The sequence below is a fragment of the Paroedura picta genome, chromosome 4 (assembly GCF_049243985.1).
Source record: "Paroedura picta isolate Pp20150507F chromosome 4, Ppicta_v3.0, whole genome shotgun sequence".
Lineage (NCBI taxonomy): Eukaryota > Metazoa > Chordata > Lepidosauria > Squamata > Gekkonidae > Paroedura > Paroedura picta.
In genome coordinates this window covers 36,617,994-36,643,655 of record NC_135372.1, presented here as the reverse complement: position 1 = coordinate 36,643,655, position 25,662 = coordinate 36,617,994, and the positions used below count along the sequence as shown (strand labels likewise).

General features: G+C 47.5%; 1 protein-coding gene across 4 annotated transcripts in view; it reads left to right on the top strand.

Annotated features, from left to right (window-relative positions):
* Nucleotides 1–25,662, top strand: part of LOC143835183 (protein FAM163A-like) — a 100,391-nt gene that overhangs the window by 15,575 nt on the left and 59,154 nt on the right. Inside the window, exon 2 of one of the 4 annotated variants that reach the window (XM_077332433.1) lies at nucleotides 13,572–13,719. The exons of the other annotated variants lie outside the window; for them this stretch is intronic. The gene's annotated coding sequence lies outside the window, so the exon portion shown is untranslated. The remainder of the gene's footprint in view (nucleotides 1–13,571; nucleotides 13,720–25,662) is intronic. 4 annotated transcript variants of the gene reach the window in all.

Below are 25,662 nucleotides of genomic sequence, written 5' to 3'. Positions count from 1 at the left end.
GATCTGTTTCCCAGATCAATCTTGGAAACTCAGAGTCATGTGTTACACCAGAATTCTGGTCTCTGTTTGTTCCTGCAGTTAATCCTGAGCCTCAAAGACCTCTCCTATGGGTGGTGGCCAAGTGTGTAAATATGGATGATAGCAACTCTTCCTATGGAGTGATAACTCCCCCGTTGTTTTTCTTTTTGAGCCCATTATGCACCAGAAAGATTTTTGGGTTGCCTACCATCCAGAGCAGTTATCCTCCCTCCTCACCCATATCTTATATCTGTGTCCAGACTCGCTTCCATGATTGTCAGCAATAGGATAATCAGTGGTGTCCTGTCCACAATTTCATCTCTTCCTCTTGTCCCCAGTTCTTGATACCTGTTGGTCTTTACTATCTTTCACTGTCCCAAATGCAGTATCTTATCCATAGTTATGGTGCTTAGTGATGAGAGCTGGGATGGTAGATGACTGTAGTTAGCCGGACAGAACTAGGGAGGCCAGACTCCAGGGCAGAGTCTGCACTTTGTTTATTCCATTGTCAATCCTGTTGAATTCAGATCGCGTTGAACTTGGGTCTTCCTCTTCCCCCCACCCCTCCCCATTGAAACAGGAAAGTGTTCTGCACATGCTTAGGGTAGTTCAGAAGAGGGGGGGGAGCCAAGCCTCTTTCTTTCTTTTCTTGAAGGGTGGGGGGAGAGGAGCCAAGCAGGGAGCCTGTTTCTTTTCTGAGAGGGGGGGGGGGAGATGATAAAAAAAGGCAGAGGAGGGAGAAAAAATCCAGGACTGACAGAAGTTGAGAGAAATTAGGGGCTTCTCCTTTAAGGCAAGTTTGTCACATGACCACCTGTGGCCAATCACGGGTCCTCTACCATGGAGGAGAGCCCAGATTCGAAACAGCCTTTAAATATTGAGGCTTAAAAGCACTCTAAGATATGGCACAATAAAGGTAGGGTCACTCCGGATCAATCCTTCTTGCTGCAGAAGGAAATTTTAAATCGCCCCAAATCCAAATGGAAATCGCATTTTGTGTAGAGGGCAGGGACTGAATCAACCTGGGATTGGAACTAAAGCTCTGTGCAGTTTACACCCAGGTGGGACCTGGGGATCTCCCCAAATCTCAGCTCATCCCCAGACCCCGGAGATCAGTTCCTGTGGAGAAAATGGATTGAAGTCCCTATCCTCCCCAGGTTCCATGCTCAAATTTCAAGAAGCTTCCCAGCCTTGATCTGGCAACTCTACCCGCTCATCTCCTGCCACTGACAACCCTAATCGGAACTGCGTTGTGCAAAAGCCAATTTTGAGGGGCTGTCAAAAGTTCATAATGCATTAGGCCGGGTTGGCGCCTCATTCCCAGTATCGGATCATTCTTCTGTTTTTCTGAATAGCTGCAAGGAAGGTTTGTGTGGAGAAGGAGAGGTCAGAGGAAGAGACTTTAATCCTCATCTTGAGAGCCAGCATGGAGTAGTGGTTAAGAGCGGTGGTTTGATTCCCCATGCTCCCAACTGCAGCCAGCTGCGTGACCTTGGGCTAGTCACAGCCCTGATAGAGCTGTTCTGACTGAGCAGTGCTGTCCGAGTTCTCTTAGCCTCACCTACTTCACAGGGTGCTTGTTGTTGGGAGAGGAAGGGAAGGCCACTTTGAGACTCTTTTGGGCAGTGGAAAGCGGGGTATAAAAACCAACTCATTGTCATCTTTTTCGGTCTCCTCTTAGGCAGGGAGCGTTAGGACTTTACATTTTTAGGAGTATGAATAAATTATGGCACTTAAAAAAATTAAAACACTTGACTTTGATGAGTTGTTTGCTATTGTTATTGTTAATTGGCTGTACCGTGAATTGTGGTAAGACTTGAACCAGTCCAGTGGTCGAGGAGGAGGGGAAATCCCCGAGAAATAACTCTGTCCCCCCCCCCAACTCGTCCCTCTTTTGCTGAGCTCGGGAGTGCAGATCTCTTAACTCCTCACAAAGCCCGTTTCACAGTTTGAAGGTCAGAGCTCACAATATTAATGGTCTGTTCTTGAGATGAAATATTTAGTGTGGCTCTGTTACTGCTCCTTCCTTGAAAGTATGTTTCATGCTTCATTTGGCAGTGATGTTAAGAGATTTCATGCCGTATTTTTGCTTTCCGCTCAGCTGGAAGTCTGTAAAGGGTATGTGCGTATGCATGAGATGTCCAGGGATGTGCAAATTTATGCGACGAAAGCAAAAGGCGTGTGTATGTAAGTGTGAAGCGGTGCGCACTACCGGAGGGTCTTGGGCGTTTATCACGACTGTAAACTGGTAGACGGCCATCACATTTTGCTGCAGTCCCCCAGTACACACACTTTGATCTCTTGGGCCGGCTCAATACCACGTTGTCAAGGAAGCTGGGAAGGTGATAAACTAGGCCACCGTGGTCGCAATCCAAAAGGCACTTTCCTGGGAATAAGCAATGAAGAATACAGGACATACTTCCAAGCTGGCCTACTCTGATGTAACTGCTTAGTTGCAAGCCCAAAGAAACTTAAGGCCCATCTCAGTTGATTTAAATAGGCACCCAAATGAATCAAGACAATCTTCTTTAACAGTTTGCACCTAATATAGTGTAGTGATTAGCATGTTGGACAAGGGTTTGGAAGAAGACCCAAGTTTGAATTCCCGCTCTGCTGGGGAACATTACTGGATGACCTTGAGCCAGTTACATACTTACAGCTTAACCTGTTGGCTGAGTGATTAACACTGCAGAGATGCACAAATAGATTTCAGTGCAGTTAAATCTTTATGCAGGAACTAACATACTTGAGAGTAAAGAGGCAGAGAGGGTCTGTGGAACTTGCAAGAAGCAGGATATCATGCTGAGAGTAGCAGCAGGAAATGCCACTCCCCAGGGAAAGATCCAAGAGCTTTGTGGAAGACTGGGGGTTCAGACTGAATTCTCCCACATCCTAGTCCCATACTCTAACACAGGGATTCCCAGCCAGGGTTCCAGGGTATCTTGAGGTTATGCAACAGCTCCCCAGGGGTTACACGGCCTTCCCAGAAGGTCAGATGGCCGCTGACATCATTAAACACCACTGGAGCCCCTTCCCCTGTTGTTCTACAGGCCAGGGCAGAGTCTGCACTTACTTTCTTTACTCCATTGTCAATCCTGTTGAATTCAGATCGCTTTGAACTCAGGTCTTCTTCTCCCCCCCCCCATTGAAACAGGAAAGTCTTCTGCACGTGCTTAGGGTAGTTCAGAAGGGGGGGGGAGCCAAGCCTCTTTCTTTCTTTTCTTGAAGGGGGGGGGGAGGAGCCAGGCAGGGAGCCTCTTTCTTTTCTTGGAGGGGAGGGGGAGAGGATTGAAAAAGGCAGAGGACGGAGGAAAAATCCAGGACCGACAGAAATTGAGAGAGATTAGGGGCTTCTTCTTTAAGGCAAGCGTGTCACATGACCAGGTGTAGCCTATCAGAGGTTCTCTACCACGGAGCTTTCTTTCCCAAATGGATATTGAGGATTAAAAGCACTCTGAGATATCGCACAATAAAGGTAGGGTCACTCCGGATCAATCCTTCTTGCTGCAGAAGGAAAATTTAAATCGTCCAAAATCCAAACAGAAATCGCATTCTGTGTAGAGGGCAGGGACTGAATCGATCTGGGGTTGGAATAAAAGCTCCGTGCAGTTTACACCCTAGTGTCTTCCCTGCAGAGGAAACAGTAAATGATTGATCGATTGGCTGGCTCCTGCATCATACTTCTGCACCCACGTCTCTGAAGGGGCGTCTCACCACTTCCGGTGTTCCTCGAAGCCTGAAAAATATTTCAGGAGCTCTGCCACAGTCCAAAGGTTGAAAAAGGCTTCTTTTAACCACCACTCTGTACAGGATTTTTCCACAAAAGGGAAATTCTCGAAGTGCCTGGGATGCATCTTCTCCTGCAGGAAACAGCCCCTAGCTGGAAAGCCGTCTGTGTACAAATAAACGTTTCAGTTATCCCAGTGAGCTCAGCGTAGGTTTGATTACCATAAGGCAAGGTGGTCAATGTCACACCTTGGGTTCTACAAAGAAGCTGAGCTGCTTTGTTATTCAGAGGGCACAGAGGCACCACACAGCCATGTACGTGATGGATGGCTTGACTGAGGGGTGATGGATGGATCTGCAGCCTTTCTAAACTGCCTACCCATTGCTTTTCTTAATGAACAAGAATGCTTATTAGCTTGACGCAGACAGGAGGAAGGCATACCTGTGTACGGGCAGCGTCTGTCTAGTCTGTGTCAGGGGCAGGGTGAGGCAGTGCCCGTCCCCCAGTCTGTCCTGCCTGTCCTCCAGTCGTAGCCACGATGCATCTGGCCTAGTGGGCAGCCCTGAGCTAGGGCATGGGGTAGGTGCTCAGGGCAGGAAGCTGGCTGAAGTGCCAAGCTGGGTGAATAAGGCATGGCTGCCAGCCTCGGCTGAAAGAGGCCAGCTGGAGCATGGCCATGGCTTGGGGGGGGGAGGCTGTGAGGGTGGCAGAGAAGGAACGGAGCCATCTAAACACTGACCAGGGAGGTGGGAGATCAGGCTGCTGCAAAGAGTTCATTTGGGCACCAGGAAAACTATCGACCAGTACCATTTGGGTCACGGGCACTGGCAGTTTAGGCATCTAAAGTGCTGTCAAGTTGCAGCTGAATTAGGGCGACTCCACGGGGCGGCCTTTAAAAAATATATATTTTTACCGTTGAGAAACCCCTGAAACATTCTTCAGGCTTTGAGAAATCCCAGAATAAGGTTGGGAAGCATAGCTGTGTACACCCCCTCCCCTCCCCATTTTTGGCCATGGGGGGCAGATCGACATGACCACATATGGTCATAAGGTAAAGGTATCCCCTGTGCAAGCACCGAGTCATATCTGACCCTTGGGGTGACGCCCTCTAGCGTTTTCATGGCAGACTCAATACGGGGTGGTTTGCCAGTGCCTTCCCCAGTCATTACCGTTTACCCCCCAGCAAGCTGGGTACTCATTTTACCGAACTCGGAAGGATGGAAGGCTGAGTCAACCTTGAGCCGGCTGCTGGGATTGAACTCCCAACCTCATGGGCAGGCAGCTTCAGACAGCATGTCGCTGCCTTACCACTCTGCGCCACAAGAGGCTGTACATATGGTCATATCACTCGATAAATGTTTAACAAATGTCTAAAAAAATAATTAACTCCCACCCATTCAGGAAACCTTTCCAGGGCCATCAAGGAACCCCAGGGTTTCAGGAAACCCTGGTTGAGAAAGCCTCCAATAGGGTTTTCAAGCCATGTGACTAAGCAGAGATGGTTTGCTGTGGCCTCCCTCTGAAAAACCTTCCACGATGGTTCCAGTTCAGCAACCACAGCACCAAAAGGATAACTGCGTATTTACGTAACCAGAATCCATTTCATCGCATACTCACTTGTTCCCATGCCAGGTTTCTGAGTCTGAGTCTACTCGATTCTTCCCCTATTACTATTCAGGTTCCAGCCTTGCGTAGCTTCCAAGAACTGATAAAAATCGGGCTATACTATACCAATCTACATGCTTAGGCAGTTTTTATCAATGCCCCAAAGCTAAGGGCTTGTGCATAGTAGGCTTGTCTCTGAAGCACAGCTCTGACCTAGGTGCTAAGGCTGGGGTCTGGCCAGTATTTGGTCACATGGTAGGTAGAGCCTCATATAACCGGATGCAAAACAAATGTTTCCTTATTAGCAGTTCTTAGATTCAGTTTTGAAGAATACAAGGAGACTAAATAAGGAATTGGGATCTGAACAGCTTCTGGATTGAACAATGACTTGGAAACCTGCTTCCACCTTCTCTTGAATATGTGCTAGCTGTCATTTCTTCCCGCACGAAGCCCTTATTTTGATTTTCAAGTGTTTCAATTAACTCCACTCTTTCCCCATATATTTCTCTTCCCCTCTAGAGCAGGAGACTGTGAACACGAGCAGTATGTTGGGTGTTTTTGCAAGAGAAGCCGTTTCAAAATCTGAAAGGGCAATCTTGTAAAAATGTGGTGATTTATTATGGAGCTCCATAAAAGCATTTTACCAATGTTCGAGTCCAATTAAGACCAACAAAGTTTTATTCAAGGGCTCAGCTTTCGTGTGCGTGCGCACTTCTCAAACAATGAAATATGAAAGCTCATACCTAGAATAAATCTTTGGTTGGTCTTCAAGGTGCCTTTGGACTCAAATTTTGTACAGCTGCTTCAGACCAACACGGCTACCCCCCCCCCCTGGATTTTATAAACATGTTTCTTAGCAGGTCTAGCCATCTAGAGTTGGGTGAGTCCCTTGAGATGGATTGGTTATTGTTTTAGGGGATTGTCACTCATGTGCTCATGGAACAGGAGACATGCTGAAGACTATTTCAAGCAGAGGAAGGGAGGGAGTGAATGGAAGGAAGGAAGAGAGTGAATGGAAGGAAGGAAGGAAGGAAGGAAGAGAGTGAATGGAAGGAAGGAAGGAATAACTTATTTGAGAAAATGGATATTGAAATACTAATCCTTTTCTGATATTGTGAGATTGTTTTTGAGCAGTTTATGACAAAACTGTTGTTGATGTGGCAAACTTTTAGTGTTTTTAAATTTTAAATTTAAGGTTGAAAAACCCTGCCTTAGAAGAAACAACAGCTCAGATTTTAATACCTGTACTTGCGTCTGGTGCCCTAGAACAGTGGTCCCCAATCCCCGGGCCATGGCCTGGTGCCGTGCCGTGCCTCCCTCTTCCGCCCCCCCCCCCCAGCGAGAAGCTCGCCAGGCTGCAAGCAAATCTTACTTCTTGCTTTGGGAGGGGGCGGGAAGAGAAGCTTGCCGGGCCGCAAGCTAATTGGCCGCTTTGGCGGCCGATTTCCTTGCAGCCTGGAGGGGCGGGGAGAGGGAGCCGCGGCCGCCGGCATGCCGGCAGTGCAAACGTGCATGTGCGTTTGCGCCGGGGCTGCTGTGTGTGCGCGGGGCCCCGGGTCGCCCACTCCCCGCACCCCAGCGCAGTGGTCCGCAGCCTGACAAAGGTTGTGGACCGCTATCCTAGAATACTTTGATCTTGGCACTTGAGAATCTGAAATAGGTTATTCACACTTGCTTTAAATGAGGCTGCCAACCGGCCTGGAGAGAAACATCCTGTCCCTAGGGCTGCCAGCTCTGGGTTGAGAAATTCCTGGACACTTTGGGGGTGGAGTGAGGAGTGGGAGGGATTTGGGGCAGGGAGCGACCTCAGTGGAGTATAATACTATGGACTCCACCCTCCAAAGCAGCCATTTTCTCCAGAGGGACGATCTCTGCAGTCTGGAGATGAGCTGTAATTCCAGGGGATCCCCAGGTGCCACCTGGAGGCCGACATCCCTACCTGTCCCTTTTAGCAGAGATTTTATTTCCCGGGGGTGGGATTTATCTTCTTCCCATGAAAAGCTTGAACTGCCCATTTCCTCCCTCCCTCCCCCCAGCCTGGAGGTTGCCTCTGCACCAGCGCTGGGGAGACATTTTGATCCTTGCTTGGGAGGCCTGAAGAAATGTGATGGTGTCTCTGAGTTGCTTGCCGACCTTTGTGTTTTTTTTAACGAAATCCTGCTTTTCCATGACTCAGGCGGGTTATGCTTTCATCTTTATTCATTTGACAAAGACCTTTATAGCTTGTCTCTTTCTGAAGAGCCTTTGCAAGACAAAACAAAACAAAAAAGGAAACTGAGAGTGATCTCAGAATTGCTTCCATGCTTTTAAGAATCTACAAATTCCCCAGGCTAAAGCCCCACAATTGGTATTGCCTCCACCACTGAACAACTGGCTGAGGGGAACTTTCTTGTTCCAGAGCATGAAACAGCTGGATCCCAGAGCCAGGAGGCAACAACAGGAGAAGGCCTCAGCCTCTGTGCCCAAAGGAATTGGATGGCCACTGTGCAAGACAGAATGCTGGCCTAGATGACCCATTGGTGTGACCCAGCAAGGCTGCATTGCAGAGTTAACAAAAAAGAGTGTTTATAGGCCCTTCTCAAAGATGAAATGGTGCCTGTTAAATGGCTTCAGGCAAGCCGGTCTAATGGACTGAATGGCAGGCAAAAATCTGGATTTCCTTGAGGCAAAATGGGGAGGGGGGCTTGGCAACAAAGAATATTGGTTAGACCTAAGGTGGTGCACAGCCTCATGCTAGGGAGATGGTCTTTCAGGTCTGCAGGTCCTATGCTGCGAAGAGCTTTAAAGGTTTGACTGGCATCCTGAATTGAGCCTGGAAGTTCATGGGGAACCAGCATATCTGCAAAGCACAGGTGTGATGTAGGGTTGCCAGCTCTGGGTTGGGAAATACCTGGAGATTTTGGAGGTGGAGCCAGGAGTAGGTGGGATTTGGGGCAGGGAGGGACCTCAGTGAAGTGTAAGGCTATGGAGCCCACCCTCCAAAGGAGCCATTTTCTCCAGGGGAACTGATCTCTTCGATTTGAAGATGAGCTGTAATACCAAAGGATCCTGGTGTGATGTGTTCATAGTGGCCACAACCAGGTAGTCAATGTGCAGGTATCCTTTGTACCAGTTGGTGCTTCCAAGTTGTCTTAAAGGGCAGCTCCAAGAAATAGAACCAAAACCCAACAACAACATGTAATGCGGCAGGCATTTAAAGATATAATTGAAATCCTTTTTAAAAAAAGTCATTGAGCATCACCCAAAGTCTTGCAACACTTTGAGTGGCAGATTTGTTCTGTCATACCTGTCAGGGAAAGGCACGGAGCAGACGGCGGCTGCAATTCAAACTCGCCGAGTGTATGGAGCATAATGTAGGGACAGATGGCAGGTTGCCCATTGAGATAAAAGCTGTGAGGCCATAATATGCGCAGGTGTGCCCAGAGAGCTTCTGCTGCCATCCAAGGTCCTTGGAAGGAAGAGGGCTTCGGGTCATAATTCCTGGTTTTATGTTTGGGGTGCAGACAAACGCCCCTTCTTGAGTGATTCTCTGCAAATTTATCCTCGTAGCCAATAAAGGTCTGAGCAGTGGGGTGACACTTACCTTTGTGAATGTGTGGGTGGAGCTCCTCTGAAAGCTGAATTATGAGATGTCAGATTTGGGGGCTGGAAATGCAGTCACAGAGCACTGGTTGATTGTAACAAGTAAGGGCCTGTGAAAATTGCACAAGGGATGGAAAATGCACCCCACACATACGCCATCCCTGGGAATCTGGACTCATCACAGGTTTTCCTCCGGAAGCTATTGCCCAAATTGCAGAGCTGTGGCCCCAGCCAAACCTGCTTCTTCCTGCATGCCCAATTCTGTTAGTAGATGGTACATGTAATATTATATTTATGTCTGTGAAGTATTGACATAGGTGTATTACATAATTCCTGAGCCTCTTGTGGCGCAGGGTGGTAAGGCAGCAGAAATGCTGTCTGAAGCTGTCTGCCCATGAGGTTGGGAGTTCAATCCCAGCAGTCGGCTCAAGGTTGACTCATCCTTCCGAGGTCGGTAAAATGAGTACCCAGCTTGCTGCTGGGGGGTAAACTGTAAGGACTGGGGAAGGGACTGGCAAACCACCCCGTATTGAGTCTGCCATGAAAACGCTGGAGGGCGTCACCCCAAGGGTCAGACATGACTCGGTGCTTGCACAGGGGATACCTTTACCTTTTTCTTTACCTTTACATAGTTCAGTATGATAAGTTCATAGATAGCCAGGAGTGCCAAATCACTGGCTGGGCAACTATACTTCCATGGTATCTTTAAAACCAACAAAGATGTATTCAAGGTGTGAGCTTTCATGTGCATTCATACTTCCACAGACAAAGTGGAACACAAAATAAGGTATACAGAAAATCAGGTATATAAAAAATGTAAATTAGTGGCAAATTAGTAAACTGTGTCATTGTATCCAGTTTATGCCATATTATGCCATATGATAATTCAGCTTGGTGCAGTGGCTAGGCGTGTGGACCTCTAATCTGGCAAGCTGGGCTTGAATCCCTGCTCCCCCACATACAACACAGTTTACTAATTACTTCCTATTTGTTAGTGTTAAAACCACTGCTTTAAGATTGCCTTGGAGAAAACAGTTGGAGGATGGACTGCATAGCATTGTACCTTGCTGAGCCCCCCACTTCAGGCCCCATTCCCCCAAATCTCCAGGTTTTTCCCTACCCAAAGGAAGAAATTCTGACTAAAGACTAAAGTTGAAAGCCTGGACAGACCCAACCCTGTTAGCCTGCATATTTATGCAATATGCTTCAGACCAACACGGCTACCCATTTGAATCTATCTCTAAGCAGAACCACGCTGTCCTTCAGTCTTGAGCTCTTCCACTGACAGAGGAATAGGGTTGCCAGTTCTAAATTGGGAAATACCTGAAGACTTTGTGGGTGGAGGCAGGAGTGGGCAGGATTTGGGGGGGGGGGAGACCTCAGTGCAATGAAGCCCACCAAAGCAGCCAGTTACTTTGCTCTTACTCTGGAGATGAGCTATAACTCCAGGGGATCCCCAGGTCCCAGCTGGGGACTAGCACTTCTAGAAGAAGCAAGAGGGCATGGTGATTGTGTGCCCAGGCACTTAATACATTGTGCTTCAGCTGGGACTGTAGGTATACTGCCTTCCCTTGCGGCTCAGGGAGGGATGCATGCCTTGATAGCATACCTGTATGACAACGCTGCTTTCCTGGTAAATATTTGGTCCTTAAATTTGCTATGAAATAGGGATGCTAGTTCCCAGGTGGGACCGACCTGCAATGTGACCTTGATCTAATTGTTTATCCACTGAGGTTTTTCCCCCTTCTGAGCCCTTTTGAAGTTATAATATATAGGATTCAGGTATCAGATGAACATTTTAGGGATGCCAGTCCCCAGGTGGGATCTGGGCATCCCTCGATTTTACAGCTCATCTTCAGGTAACATGTTATGTCCATGGGCATTTGGTCACTGATGCAAATGAGGGCTTCTGCCAGCCAAGGAACCAACCAATCAAAGTAACCTGATCGCTCTGCTTAGAGCCAATCCGATTGCTCTGTTTAGGGCCAATCGGATTGCTCTGCTTAGAGGCAATCAGAGGCAGCAGTGGGCTGCCTGAAAGGTATAAAAGTGCATGCATTTGCCTGTTTTTCTCTGGTCAGTAGTTGTAGTCTGTTGCTGGAGTGGCTAAATAAAAAGAGCTGTTCTGAAGACTTGGAGTCTGTGATCACTGAACCTGCAGACTTAATAAGTTTCCCCGGAGAAAATGGCTGCTTTGGAGGGTGGATGCCACAGCATTGTACTGCATTGTGGTCCCTTCCTGCCCCAAATCCCACCCACTCCCAGCTGCTCTCCCAAAGTCTTCCTGTATTTCCCAAGCCAGAGCTGGCAACCCTACTAAGAAATGAAACAGAGTTGCATTCGTATCTAGGAAAGGATTGCACCCTCTAAAAACTAACATTCACTGCCTGGTAATTTATGTCTCCTATGTGAGACTTCCTTCCGTACAATTTGTCGTGACCTTTGAATGAGTCACACTAAAGTTATGGCTTCTTCCGTGATCATGGCTTTTCCCAAGTGCTGCCTCTGGGGTTACTTTATTAAGAAGGAGAACAGTGAGGAGAGGGCTTAACTCTTTCTCTCCCTCCCCCTGCCCTTTGGGGGGAAAAATCCCCATCTGCTTTTATCCCCGCCCCCTCTCGACTGAGGAAAATTTGCAGCCAAAGCCATTGAAAGAAAAAGAGGAGCTCATTTTTATACCCCAGTTTTCATTACCTGAAGGAGTTCCAAAGCGATTTACAAACACCTTTCTCTTCCTCCCCTCACAAGATACACCCTGTGAGGTAGGTGGGGCTGAGAGAGCTCTAAGAGAACTGCTCTGTGAGAACAGCTCTAAGAGAACTGTGACTGACCCAAGCTCACCCAACTGGCTGCATGTGGAGGAGGAGTGGGGAATCAAACCTGGATCTCTGGCTTAGAGGTTACTTCTCTTAAGCATTACACCATGCTGGCTAAACAAGGAAATAAACATAATCTGTAGCTGAACCGTTTGAAGACTGAGTGATCACAGAATCTCTGTGCATGTCAGGGATGGGAATCTGTTAAAAAATGGGTCGTTTTCCGGACTACCTAATGAACGAACTTGTTCTGCTAACAGAATTGCTGCTTATGTAAAAGCAATTTCCCTCTAGCTTTCCTCCCTAAGATCTCTAATCTGTTTCCTGGATCTTCTATGACTCTCCGGTTCTCTGTGTCCTTATTTGTCTTCTCGTGTTCCCATCAGCTTCCGCTTAATGGTGTTCTCCTGGAAAAGCGACTAGCCATAGCTTTGCCTTCCTGTACAGCCCCATATCTGAAAGGGAGAGGAAATGATCAGCAGTATAAGAGAAATGGGTTGGCTAAGCAGTGATGGGGTTAGATAAGGAACCAGCACAGGAGATAAATTGAATGTACGGAACAAGCAATTGGCTGGTATCTTCTTGCTTTGTCACGCAGCGTGGCTGGGGGGAAAATCAACATTCAGAATTTGTATTTTTATGGACTAAGGCAGGCTTTCTCAGCCAGGGTTTTGTGAAACCCTGGGGTTTCTTGATGGCCCTGGAAGGGTTTCCTGAACGGGTGGGAGTTGATTAATTTTTAACATATATTTTAAATTTGTTTAAGAGCCAGTTTGGTGTAGTGGTTAGGAGTGCGGACTTCTAATCTGGCATGCCGGGTTCGATTCTGCACTCCCCCACATGCAGCCAGCTGGGTGACCTTGGGCTCGCCATGGCACTGATTAAGCTGTTCTGACCGAGCAGTAATATCAGGGCTCTCTCAGCCTCATCCACCTCACAGGGTGTCTGTTGTGGGGAGAGGAAAGGGAAGGCAACTGTAAGCCGCTTTGATTCTCCTTTGGGTAGAGAAAAGCTTTTAAGTTTATGAACAAACTTTTCTTCTTCTTCTTAAACGTTTATTGGGTGATATACTCCACCCGCTGCCCACCCGCCCCCTGTCAAAATGGCCAATGATGAGCCTGGAGGGGATGGGGAGGGGAGGGGCACCAGGTGGGCGTGTCCACAGCTCTGCTTCCCAACCATATTCTGCACGATTCTGCCACTTCTGGGGTTTCTCGAAGCCTGAAGAATATTTCAGGGGTTTCTCAATGTTAAAAAGGTTGAGAAAGGGTGGACTAAGGTATGTTTGTTTTTAAAGGCAAGTGTGTTTTAGGTTGATTTTAATTGCACTGCCTCTGTATGTATATATGTATAGCACATGTGTGTTTATCTTCCTTTCCTAAGCATTTGGCTTAGGATGGGCTAGAAAATTAGGTGCCCTGAAAGGCAGGTTAGCTTGGTCCTCCTAAATCTTTACCAGTTGGTCATACTAGTGGAAACTTTCAAGGAATCACTTCTTGCTTACTGCCAGATCCTTTATGTGGAGATGCTGAGAATATAACCTGTAACCTTCTGCAAAACTAGGCAGATGCTCCATCACTGAGTCAGAGCCCCTTGCCTAAGAAGGAGTCCCTGATAATCCTCTGACATTTCTCCCAGAAGCTTAGGCTGTGAGAAAATGGGCCACTGTGCTTCTGGGCCAAGATGGGATTCGAACCCAGGTCCTAATCCCATACTCTCTTTCAACGCTCAAACAATGATGAGGCGAAACATTGCTGCCAGTTTACTTTCAGGGAATCTGGTATGTGTGCTGATAAAATATTTTTGTGCCATTGTTTTTTCAGTACCTCCGTTTTCAAGGAATGCTGTGCATTGTGTATGCCTGCTTCCAGATCCTGTGCAGAGCTGTCTGACTGTTGTGAAAAGGGGTGGGACATTCATTGGATGGATGGCTAATCAGGGATGGGACAGTTGGGACAACCTACCCGATAGGTAAGCGATGACTCCCAACTCCTCCCAGAACCCTCTTCCCGTTTTATATGTTCAGATAAAAAACTGCTTGTGATTTTCTCTAAATGTTGATGGCATCAGAAAATGTCTTCCCACTTCCCTAATGTCTGTCTCTTAATTTCCTTCAATGACCTTTAGTTTGTATGTTTTGGGTTTTTTTACCTGGCATGTTCGACTCCCTCCATGATTACATATTGACCGGGGTCTCTCCTGTGGGTGATTCATGAAAAAGATTATCCATCAAGGGAAGCGATGACTTTGAATAGAAAAGGGGGACGAGTTGTACAATCTAAATATTTCTCAGGAGAGATTTCTCACTGAAACTGCCAGTTTCATCCAGGGGAGGAGAACAAAACACGGGCAAATGTCCAACAGAGCCCTAATAGAATTTCCAGTAATGAAGTTTTCGTCCTGATTATTGGGATTCATATTGTCCTTCGTAACAAAAGACATGGTAATGATTCTTGAGGCCATCCCCTCAAATGTCTCTAGTCAAGCAGCCGCCAGAGAGATTGTAGGATATGCCCCTCCTCCCCTTCCTTGGCTGAAGGGTGTGGGTAGGCCTGTAAAAAAGTCACAGATTTAGATGCTGGAAAAGGCAGCATCTAAAATGGAAATCCCTAGAGTGTGGGGAGAGCAGGGTCTGGGAAGGAGGGGTCCCATAATGCCATAATCTGAGGCATGGACAATCTGAGGCATGGAGCTTGGAGCAAGAGACTGGGAAGGGATTCGTCGAGTCCACATTCCTACTCGTTCATTGGACTATGTAATGGACCTATCAGGGACCTCCGTGAAGGACCAATCGTGTGTCTTGGTGGGAGCCTCAAAACGTATATAAGTTCCCCAGTTCTGCTTGTTGTTGTTCAGTGTTCTTGTGCTTAGTAAAGAGTTGGTTGTTTGGAGCTGAAGTGTCCATGTCTTTACTGAACCCATGAATTTAATAAAAACCACCCTCCAAAGCAGCCATTTTCTCCGGGGAACCAGGAGGTCACTTGTAATTCCAGGAGAACTCTAGGCCCCACGTAGAGGTTGACAACCTTGGCCAACCATAGCCTAAATGATGAAGCAGAAGATCTTGCTGGGAATTGGGTGAAACTTTTTTGGGGTGCTGGATCTCTTTCTTTGGGCATCTGGTGTGGGGTGGTGAATCTGCTGCTGTGGCAGAAATGACTTCACCTGTGCACTGTCGGTATTTTTTTTCAAAAGCTAAAAGCCTCCCTCCCAACAAGTCTCCAGTGTTCTCTCCTTCAAAGGGAACCAGACTTCTTGCAAATTCTTGCTGGGGGCGGGGGGGGGGCACATGGCACCTTTAGTTTAGAATTTCAAGCCCATATCCAATTTAATAGCCCTGGTGGATCAGACCAGTGGTCCATCTAGTCCAGCATCCTGTTTGGCATGGTGGCCAACCAGTTCTCCTGGAGGGCCAACAACAGGCCATAAAGGCGGTGACCTTCCCATGATGCAGCCTCCTGGCTCTGAGATTCAGAGGTTTAGTGCCCCTGAACATGGTGGTTCCCCTCAGTTCTCCATGAATCTTACCTATTCTCCATGAATCTTACCAAATCCCCCTTTAAAGCTGTTTATTCCTGTGGCCGTGACAACATCCTCTGGCAGTGAAATCCACATTTTAATCACTCCCGGCATAAGAACATAATAACGAGAAGAAAAACATCGTGGATGGGCCCTGCTGATAATAGCCCGTCAGATTCATAAACACGGACAAGATGTTTCAATTACCAAGAATGTTATTTAGGTGACAAAGATGTATGATGCTGACCAGGACGGCCAGTGAACCGAACAAAGATCTGAGATGCTTGGGCTTGATTGCATTCTGTGTAACATTCGAAGGCGCTACCTTTCTCCTGGATGGGAGCATCTTCTCTCTCCATGCCAAGGGGGGAGAGATGATTGTCTTCCATATTATTGGATTGTGGATTGAATCCTGAGCCCTACAATCCATCTTGCATAACACGTACATGTTTACAATGTGCAGACTTATGAGTGTTGGAGTCTCCCTGCGTAATTCTATTGCAAAGTGATACTGGCCTATGGAGAAGATAAAGACATGCTTGGTGGGGTCAGGCAGGGAGGCCAACTCTAGATTGAGCCAGACCACTACATTATTTCTGAAATGCCCACAAATGTTATGTCTTTGTAACAGTATTTTATTTCCTAACCCACCTTTCTGCTCAATGGAGATCCAAAGCAACTTACACTACTGTCTCCCTTCTTGGTTTAGAGTGGTGGCCTCTAATCTGGAAAACTGGGCTTGATTCTTTTCTCTTCCACATGCAGCCAGCTGGGTGACCTTGGGCCAGCAGTAGTTTGTTTATCTTGTCTCTCTGTCTTATTGCTACATTTCTAGCCTATCACTCTCCAGAGTCTCATGGCAGCTTACAGTATATAAAACCCCGTAAAAACCTGATAACCATCAGATTGCCTAAAAGCCCCAGTAAAACAAAATTGGCAGCATAAATAACCCCCAACATCACAGCAGTCTACCCCAGGTGGGGTGCACAAGATGTTAGTGCATAGCCTGAGGAGAGGCCTTTTTGTTATTAACCCTGGGCTAACTGAAGACCTGGTGGAAGAGCTCTGTTTTACAGGCCCTACAGAACTGTGATAGGGTCCTCAGCTTTCCCAGGAGCTCATTCCACCGGGTTGGGGCCAGGGGTCGAGTTTTCTTAGAGCTCCTTCAGCCTCACCTACCTCACTTCACAGAGTGTCTGCTGTATGAAGAGGAGGGGAAAGGGATTGTAAGCTGTTTTGAGACTTCTTTGGATAGCTAAACGTGGGGTACAAAAATCCAGCTCTCCTTGCCTCTGTTTTGTCCTCATAACTACCCTGCAAAATAGGCTGAGAATGTGTGACTGGTCCAAGGTCACCTAACACGTTTCTGTAGGAGAGTGGGAATTTGAATTTCAGATTCCCAGATCCTAGTTGGAGACTTTAACAACTGCACCACACCAGCTCTCTGTCGGAGTTGATCGCTCCCATTTCGCCTGGGTAACTCTGTGTAATGCAGAGGCTTGCGCACTGCTTCCCAGTGAGCCCTGGCTTAGAATAAGGTGACCTTAGCGGCTGCTTCTCTCTTGTTAGAGTGAGCTATATTGTTATATTCTCCTTGCCCTCTTTGAGCGACATAAAAATCCTTTTTCTGGGTAATAAACAGGGAAAACTGCAATGTTGCACAGCTGCCTAGACCCAAACAGGGAGTGAGCCATCAGAGCACATTAAGGAGAAGTTTTCTGGTTCGTTTTAAACAGTTGGACTCCACGTGAGGATGTCCATTATGCCCAGTCCTCTCGCCATCCAGCTGAATTTCTCCAGATGGTCAACAGGCCGATGGCTCTCAGGAGTCTGGCTATCTTTTCTTTTTCACCGGGTAAAGTCTCAATTCAGTCGGTTTCCTAGCTCATTTCTTCATTGTTCCATCTGCTAATGGCAGCCAAAGGAAGTTCTGAACTTTAATTTAAAAGTTTGTTAAAGGGCTTCAAGATCCATGAATGAAAGCCCGGGCACCTGTGGCTACTATTTTCTGTGTGTGTGTGTGTGTGTTTTACAAATTTGGGAGAGTGGTTTTAAAAATGGCAAAAGAGTTTTTCTTAATTTTGACATGGCTTGCTGGCTCGGATCCGGAAATCTGTGAGCCGAAAGAAAAATATACTCATGGTAGTTCCATTTGTGTGAGCAGAAACACACCACCCAGAGCCGTATGGAAGGGCGGTGTAAAAATCTGAGTAAATAAACAAATAGCATTCTTCCACCACATCACAGGGGGAGGGTTCATATCTATGACAGTAAGATCCCACCTTGTGACACTCACATTTGGGGTAATAGCTATAACCCAACTTTAACAGATATCATGTTTGGAACAATAATTAAAGGCATCCAACAGCGACCAAGAGTTAACAATTCAGGCCTGTTGGATTTGGGCAGACCAGGGCCTCAGTCCCTTGCAGAAGCACCAACTTGGACCGGTGCTGTGTTAGAAGATATCCTGTTCTTCACAGAAGTCTCTGGCATCTTTCCATTCTCCAAATGGAAGGCATCAGGATTCATTTGGCAACAGGGTTCTTTACCTAAACTGTTAACAGATATTGTTTTTATACGAAGGCATGCTTCTGAGGGGAAGAGGGCTTCTCCCTGCAGCTTCAGGCCTTCCCCCCGGGCTCAAAAGCACACCTAACGCCCATTGTATTTACAAGTACAACGGGCTTTAAATCTAGTGTATATTATAATCAGCTTGATCAGAGCAGAGAGTAAATGCTTGGGGGCAGAAAACTAGCATCTGTAGTGAGATAAAAATCCCAAGTCCCTGGGAGTTCTTCATTCTAGACTTGGGAATTCAGCAATCTCATGCTGGAATTTCCCCTTGACGTTTCTTTGTTTGAGGACTGCCACTCTTAGGTCAGCAATAGAATGATTTGGAAGAGTAAAACATTCTCCCTCATTTGTCTGGATTTTTTAGTGCTGCGTTTTTTTAATGCCAGATTTGTGTCCATTTATTCTTTTGCGGAGGGCTGTTTTTCCGATGCAGAGAACTGAAGGAGACTGTTGATGGCGAATATAGCAGGGGAAGACGAACAAGTGAATGACCCGGAGATGGCATGGCAGGTCCTCTAAATGCCTGCTCTCTAATTGGGGTGTTCTTCATGACTCACCAACACTTTAGTATTCAGTCGAAAGCCCTGTAAAATGGGGTATGGTATCGACTTTTTCAGGACTGAGGAGGGGCTTCGTTATATGCCCAGAGAATGCTTGATTTTGCACCAAGTAACAAAAAGCAGTCTTTTATAAGTTTGCACTGGCCTCTCACTGTGTCCCACCAGGGCGTCCGGTTTGTCCTGTCCAGGGAGCACAGCTAGGGGACACAAGATAACTATTTTCTCACTTGATTTCCCTGTAGTGCATCAAAAACATATTTTGCAGATACTGCATCCACTTGTTTTCAATAGTTGTGGTCCAGAAATTCCAGTGTCAAGATCCTGTTCACGTGTTCTTGCAATGAACGACTGCCTGTATGCTTCTTTAGTTCCGTTCCTGTTCAATAGTGATCCTATGACTCTGTTTAATAGTGCGACAAAATTCCCTCAGATCTGTCTCATAATTTGTGACCTTGGAGGCTGATTTAGTGCTTTAGAAATGTGTGTTGTCTAAGGAAGCTTTTGCGGGTTAGAAAAAAGCACCTGGCACCGTAATTTGCAAGAACTGAATTAGGACGAGGGCTGTGTGGGGTCAAAAAGATATGCTGGCTCATTAGTTATTCAGTTTCAGCAAGGGATTCCTTGCTCCTGTAGGCCATTCCCTTTGAATAAAGAGATTTCTTTGCACCAAAGAGTCTGTTTGTTGGAAATTTGACTGGGCTCTGACAGTGCTTACATTTGTGAAAGGAGCTTTCTACATATCATCTAGTATTGATCCTACAATGCAGTCTTCTTCCATAGGGCTACTAGCAGCCTTTTGCAACAGATAATATTATTATCCACTATTTATACTGCACTTTCCCTGGTTGCTCCATAGTAAGGATGCCAGCCTCCAGGTGAAATCTGGGGATCCCCTGCCATTACAGCTCATCTCCAGACTAGAGAGATCAGCTCCCCTGGAGAAAATGGATGCTTTGCTGGGTGACTTTAAGCCATTGTTCCCCTCTGAGGGCCTCGTCCTCCTCAGGGAAACCTCCAGGAGTTTCCTAAACTTACTCTCCATTCCCCTCCGGTGGTCAGAAGGGACCTTGTAGCCCTACTCTGAGGGGCAGTCCGTGAGTGAAGCTTACCACCCCCATGTAAAAGCCAACACCTTCTGCAAGAATCCATGCTCTCCTAATTCCCCCACATGTCCGGAGAGTGTAGTACACATTTGTATCTGTCACATCACATTCTTGCGCATGACTGGATGCTCCTCACGGTTTCCCCCTCCCCGCCCCGCCCAGCCCAGAACCTTCTCTTGGGACGGCCTATGATTAATTCATGCCTTTCTCTTCCTCGGCTCTCTTTCCCTCTTGCTTCTTTCTCCCTTACCTTTTAAAAATCATCTCCTTGCCATCTACCTGTGTGTGCTCTCCCACCCGCCCACCCGCAATAAAACCATCTGCACTTCTCTGGTTCGGAGCAAAACATCAAATATTGAAGAAGTTCAGTGAAGTGGAATTGCACCAGTTCAGAAGAGATGCGTTGGGAAGCTCAGACTTCAAATCATACTCCCTGTTGGTCGGATTCGGTGACTGCCTGTTTCAGTAGGAGTTAGGGTCCGGAGAGCTCCCAGACCTTTAAGAAGAAGGGCTGTTTTTTATACCCCACTTTTCACTGCCTGAAGGAGTCTCAAAGTGACTTACAATTGCCTTCCCTTCCTCTCCCCACAACAGACACCCTGTGAGGGAGGTAAGGCTGAGAGAGCCCTGATATTACTGGAGACGAGTTGGTTCTTATATGCCGCTTTTCTCTACCCGAAGGAGTCTCAAAGCGGCTTACAATTGCCTTCCCTTCCTCTCCCCACAACAGACACCCTGTGAGGGAGGTAAGGCTGAGAGAGCCCTGATATTACTGGAGAAGAGTTGGTTCTTATATGCCGCTTTTCTCTATCCAAAGGAGTCTCAAAGCGGCTCACAATTGCCTTCTCTTCCTCTCCCCACAACAGACACCCTGTGAGGTGGGTGAGGCTGAGAGAGCTCTGATAGGACCGCTCTGTGAGAACTGTTCTGATAGGACTGTGAGTAGCCCAAGGTCACCCAGCTGGCTGCATGTGAAGGAGCATGGAATCAAACCCAGCTGGCAAGATTTGAAGCTGCTGCTCTTAATCACTACACCACTCTGGCTACAGAGATCTGTTCCACTGGCGAAGATCCACTGGAGAACTTTGGAGGGCAGAAGAAGAGGTGGTTTTTTATATCCTGCTTTTCACCACCCAAAGGAGTGCCAAAACAGCTTACAAACACCTTTTTATTTCTGTCTCCCCTAGAGACACCCTGTTAGGTAGCTGGGGCTGAGTGAGCTGTGGGAGAACAGTTCTAAGAGTACTGACACGGACCTAAGGTCACCCAGCTGGAGTACAGATTAGAGGCCGGTGCTCTTAAGCAGGGGTAGTCAACCTGTGGTCCTCCAGATGTTCATGGACTACAATTCCCATGAGCCCCTGCCAGCAAACCCTGGGAATTGTAGTCCATGGACATCTGGAGGACCACAGGTTGACTACCCCTGCTCTTAAGGACTACACCAGCTGTATGGCATGATGCCTCACTGAGGCCCATATCCTCTTCAGGCTCTAACCCAAATTTCCAGGAATTTCCTAACCTTCCGCTGGCAACTCTGCCAGGTGCGTGGGTGGGTGGGTGGGGCTGGCCACAGAGGAGGTCCTCTGCTTAGGGTTGACAGCTCTGGGTTGGGAGATACCTGGAGACTTTTTGGGGTGGGGCCAGGAGTGGGCAGGATTTCGGGCAGGGAGTATAATACTATGGAATTGGCCCTCCAAAGCAGCCATTCTCCAGGGGAACTGGAGATGAACTGTAAAATCGGGGGATCCCCTGGTCCCACCTGGGAACTGGTATCCCTCTGCTCCCCCCCCCCTTCAATATAGTCTAGACCAGGGATAGTCAACCTGTGGTCCTCCAGATGTTCATGGACTACAATTCCCATGACATCTGGAGGACCACTGGTTCACTACCCTTAGTCTAGACCAGGGATGGGTAAACTGTGGCCCTCCAGATGTCCATGGACTGCAATTCCCATGAGCATGCTGGCAGGGGCTCATGGGAATTGTAGTCCATGGACATATGGAGGGCCGCAGTTTGCCCACCCCTGGTCTAGGATCTTCTGTTTCCCCCTTCTTCAACCTGATTAAAGACTGAAAAGCTTTCCGGCTCTTGCACTGAGCGAGTTCCCAATTTGTGATCTTCAAACAGGCAGAAATTCCCCCAATTGCTGTAGATTCATCCAGCCACGTCCCATCCTTCCCTGCATTACAGCCTCAGTAATAAAACGCATTTCAGGTAACCAGACATTTGGTTATCTGGGACATGGAACTACATGCATAAACTAGCTATGAACCCAACTAATTAGATTTTCTTGCTAACCAAAAAACTCCCCTGAGCACCAGGAAAGCATTTCTGCTCCGTTAGCAGCTGAAAGTGGCATTATGACTGCGGCTGTGGAATAGTGTCCTGTCTCCCATTACAATCCCACAATTTTCCTCCCAGCAGCTAAGGTGGGTTGTGATGACGAATGAATCCAGTTTCTACCCCTCTGTCCATTTTTATTCCCCTTTCCTCCAAGGAAGAGAACGTGTGGCTTCTGTGTTTCATCTCCACCCTATATTTTGTACCTGCTTTCAGTCCTGGCTGCTTTCAGACCCCACCGAAGAGAAAGGTGGGGGATAAATGAGGCAAAAAGCCCTGTGAGGTAGGCAAACTGCAGAGAGAGTGAGCACCCAACAACCGTCCATGGCGGTGTGGGGATTTGAACCCAAGTCTTTCCGTTTACTCTGACCACTAATGCATGGGCTCTCAGTAGGACTTGCCCCTGAAAAACCCCTCCCTTTCTATCCCTTCCCAGTATTAGTAGGTGCTCAGCAGCCCTCAGTGTTAGAGGGCACTCAGGATATCAGCTCTGTCTTTCCCCCCACCCAACATAAATATGGTTGCCAGCTCAAGCTTGGGAAATACCTGGAGACGTTGACGGTGGGCAGGATTAAGGGCAGGATGGGACGTCAACGGAGTAGAATGCTATGGAGTCCATCCTTCACAGCAGCCATTTTCTCCAGGGGAACTGGTCTCTTTAGTCTGGAGATGAGCTACAATTCCAGGGGATCCCCAGGTCCCATCTAGGGTTGCCAGCTTTGGGGTGGAAGATACCTGGAGACTTTGGAGCTGGGATTGGGTGGGGTATAATGCCATGGAGTCCCCCATTCAAAGCAGCCATTTGCTCCAGGGGAACTGATCTCTGTTGCCTGGAGATGTGTTATAAAACCAAGGGATTCCCCAGGTCCTGCCTGGGGACTGGCATCCCTATGGCTGGCTCTGCTGAATTGTGAAGGGCGTTCATTGTGTGCATTTTTGTGGGACAGAAGTGGAAAAAACTTTGCAAAGTAATAGGGGGAATGGGTATTGCAGGGCATACAACAAGGGCCTTTTCGCACAGGGATCTTTGTTGCAAATTGTTTGCGGAATGAAAAATCGCCATTTAAAATAGTGGAATTCGTCGTTATGCATACCTGCCTTTGTAGTGGAATCAGTTGCGTTTTTTAGCGTTTCCCACAGGCTTCCGGTCTCGGCAGAAATCGCTAGAAAGGAAGCGCTATTGCCAAGCTCGTCCCGCCCCTGGCCGTCAAGCAGCCAATGGGCAGCCGTTAGCATGCTCCCAAACAGCCCCTTTCCCTTTAAGAAAGGTTTTTTTAAAAAAAAAACGACCCATAGCAACGAATCTAGGTAGATTCGTTGCTACGGAGAGACCCATCCAGCTGCCTAATGTGAGCTGTCGTTTGATTGTATGATCATTTGCACGCTGCCTCGAGTGATAAAAAAAAAAATCCCCCCCCCTCTCACGGGCACGATTTTCGGCTGAATTTATTTGTAAAAAATAAAGGGACTTTATTTCAGCAAACGGGCTTTTCAGTTGTTTGTGCTTAGTGACTAAAGGTGAAGGACTGAAGCCAGGGAAGCCTCTAAACAGAAAGAGGCTCGCCGGTGCGTTTATCCCCGCTCGCTCGGAGAAAAAAAAATGGCGATCGCTTCGCCGGAAGTTTGGAGGAGAGAGCCAGGGGGAGGGACTTTGAAGAACCAGCAACAATGGTAACGCACAGATCTTTAGCGCTACTGTTGCAGATTGGTTGCAGGAGTGTATCGCTATCCGGAGGGTGAATCCACTTTTCTGGATTCCCCTGAAAGCGCCACAACGAAGCGCTTTTTGCTGATTGGTTTCAGGATTGTTGCAGATTGTCTACGACGTCGTGGGTTATGGCAAATTAGTAGCGTTTCCAAATAGCAACCATTCTGCTACTTTGAAGCCGTGCGAAATGGCCCCAAGAGTAGCAACTGGACGAGCAGCATATCCATGGAATCAGTCACTGAGTCAATATGGACCACTCTGTAATTCAGAGCTGAGTCAGAATGGCTACCAACTAAGTCTTTAAAAAGATAGCAGGGAGAGGGGTGTCATTGCAACCACATGACAGCAGCAGTGTGCAGGTTCCTTTATAATAAACACGAGAATAACTGACCCCACGGAAGACATGAGCTATTTTGGAGGCAAGCAAGATGGTGACCATTCAGGGGAGCTGGAAGAAAGTGGAAGGGAGAAATGTGGAGAGCCCCAGGGATACAGGAAGAATTGAAAGGAGGAATGAAATAGCATGGAGGAAGAATAAAATAACATCGCATAGATCATGGTTTCTGAACCTGGGCAAGGCCAGAGTCTGCATGACTACACCTGCTTAAAACCAGGGGTAGTGGTCCTCCAGATGTGCATGGACTACAAGTACTATGAGCTCCTGCCAGCATTTGCTGGTAGGGGCTCGTGGGAATTGTAGTCCATGGACATCTGGAGGACCACAGGTTGACTACCCCTGCTTTAAACCATCTCCTGTCTCTCCCTGCCTCCTCAGCCCTCTTTTGAGTGTGCTCGTTAATGCTGGGTGGTGATGTTGCTTTCAGTGACATGGCACTTCCAGGGGGTGTGGCAAGGAGGCGTGGCCAGCTGACATCACTTCTGAGGCTCCTCAAAGCCTGAAAAATTGTTTTTCAGGGGTTTCTTCATGGTCAAAAGGTTGAAAAATGCTGGCGTAAAGTGAGAGGAGAGGGATAGTCTTAACAGTCTGACTAGTGTTGCTAGTGCTGCCAGGTCCTCTGGTCTGGGCTGAGTCCCCCACTTTCTGGATGCCCTTCTCACCAAATCTTACCCCAAACCAGAAGAATATCACACTTTAATGCAACTGGCTGATGTCACAAGTGATGTTGGCATGTCGAGGTTCTGTCTGTGTGTGTGTGTGGGGGGGGGGTTCCTCTGTTTTTGGAGCAAAACTCTATGGTTAGAAGCTAATTCTACAATAGAGTTCTGCCCAAAAGCCAGAGTGTCGCCCTCCGATGTACTGATGTCCCTTTCAGATGATGTCAGCATGTCACATAACTCCTCCCCATACTTGGAAAGCCCCCCATCCCCTACTGGCAGTGCCAATGGACTGGCAACTCTCATCAGGGCCTAAGAGGAAATTATTTGAAAACCACCAGGAAGTTTCTGATCTAAATATGCTTATTATGCAGCTCCTCTGATGCCCTCGATATTAGGTCACTTCATGTGTCCACGAAGGCACATATTGACACACACAGTTAGGGGGAGAGACTGGACAGTGTGATGTGGCTTTTCCAACCAGGGATGGATGTCTGTATTTTATGCAGTTCGTAAGAGGAAGAGCTACGCAAAGAGGGAGTGGCATGGATTGGCATTCAATTAAGCAGGATGAGTGATTATACGATCCGTCAGGCACTATGACGGAATGTCTGAATCCCATCTGGCAGCTCCTTCTGCTAAATGCAGTCGGAGTTCAATTAGACATCCGGGGAAGATTTTTTGTTCAGGCCCGGCACATTTCAGTGCAAAATATTCCCACCTCATGGTTGGGGGTGCTGTTCTTCTAGCCAAACAGGGCACAGCCTCCCATCATGCTTTGCTCCCTTCCCCCTTTCAAAAAATGTGTTTTTGCAAAACGATGCCTGTTTGCACCTTAATCCCACCATTCTGCGCTCTTGATCATCTCCCACTTTCCCCCAAAGTGTGGGGGCAATTCAGGACTGTGCCTGAAGAAACAAATTTTAGTGTGGAAACATACAAAAAAGTCAACCCTTTAAAAATGCAAATCTGAATGTTATCGCTAGTGCAGAAACAATCAGATGAAGAATTCTGGACTACTCAACCTTGCATGCATTTAAAATCCAGATGG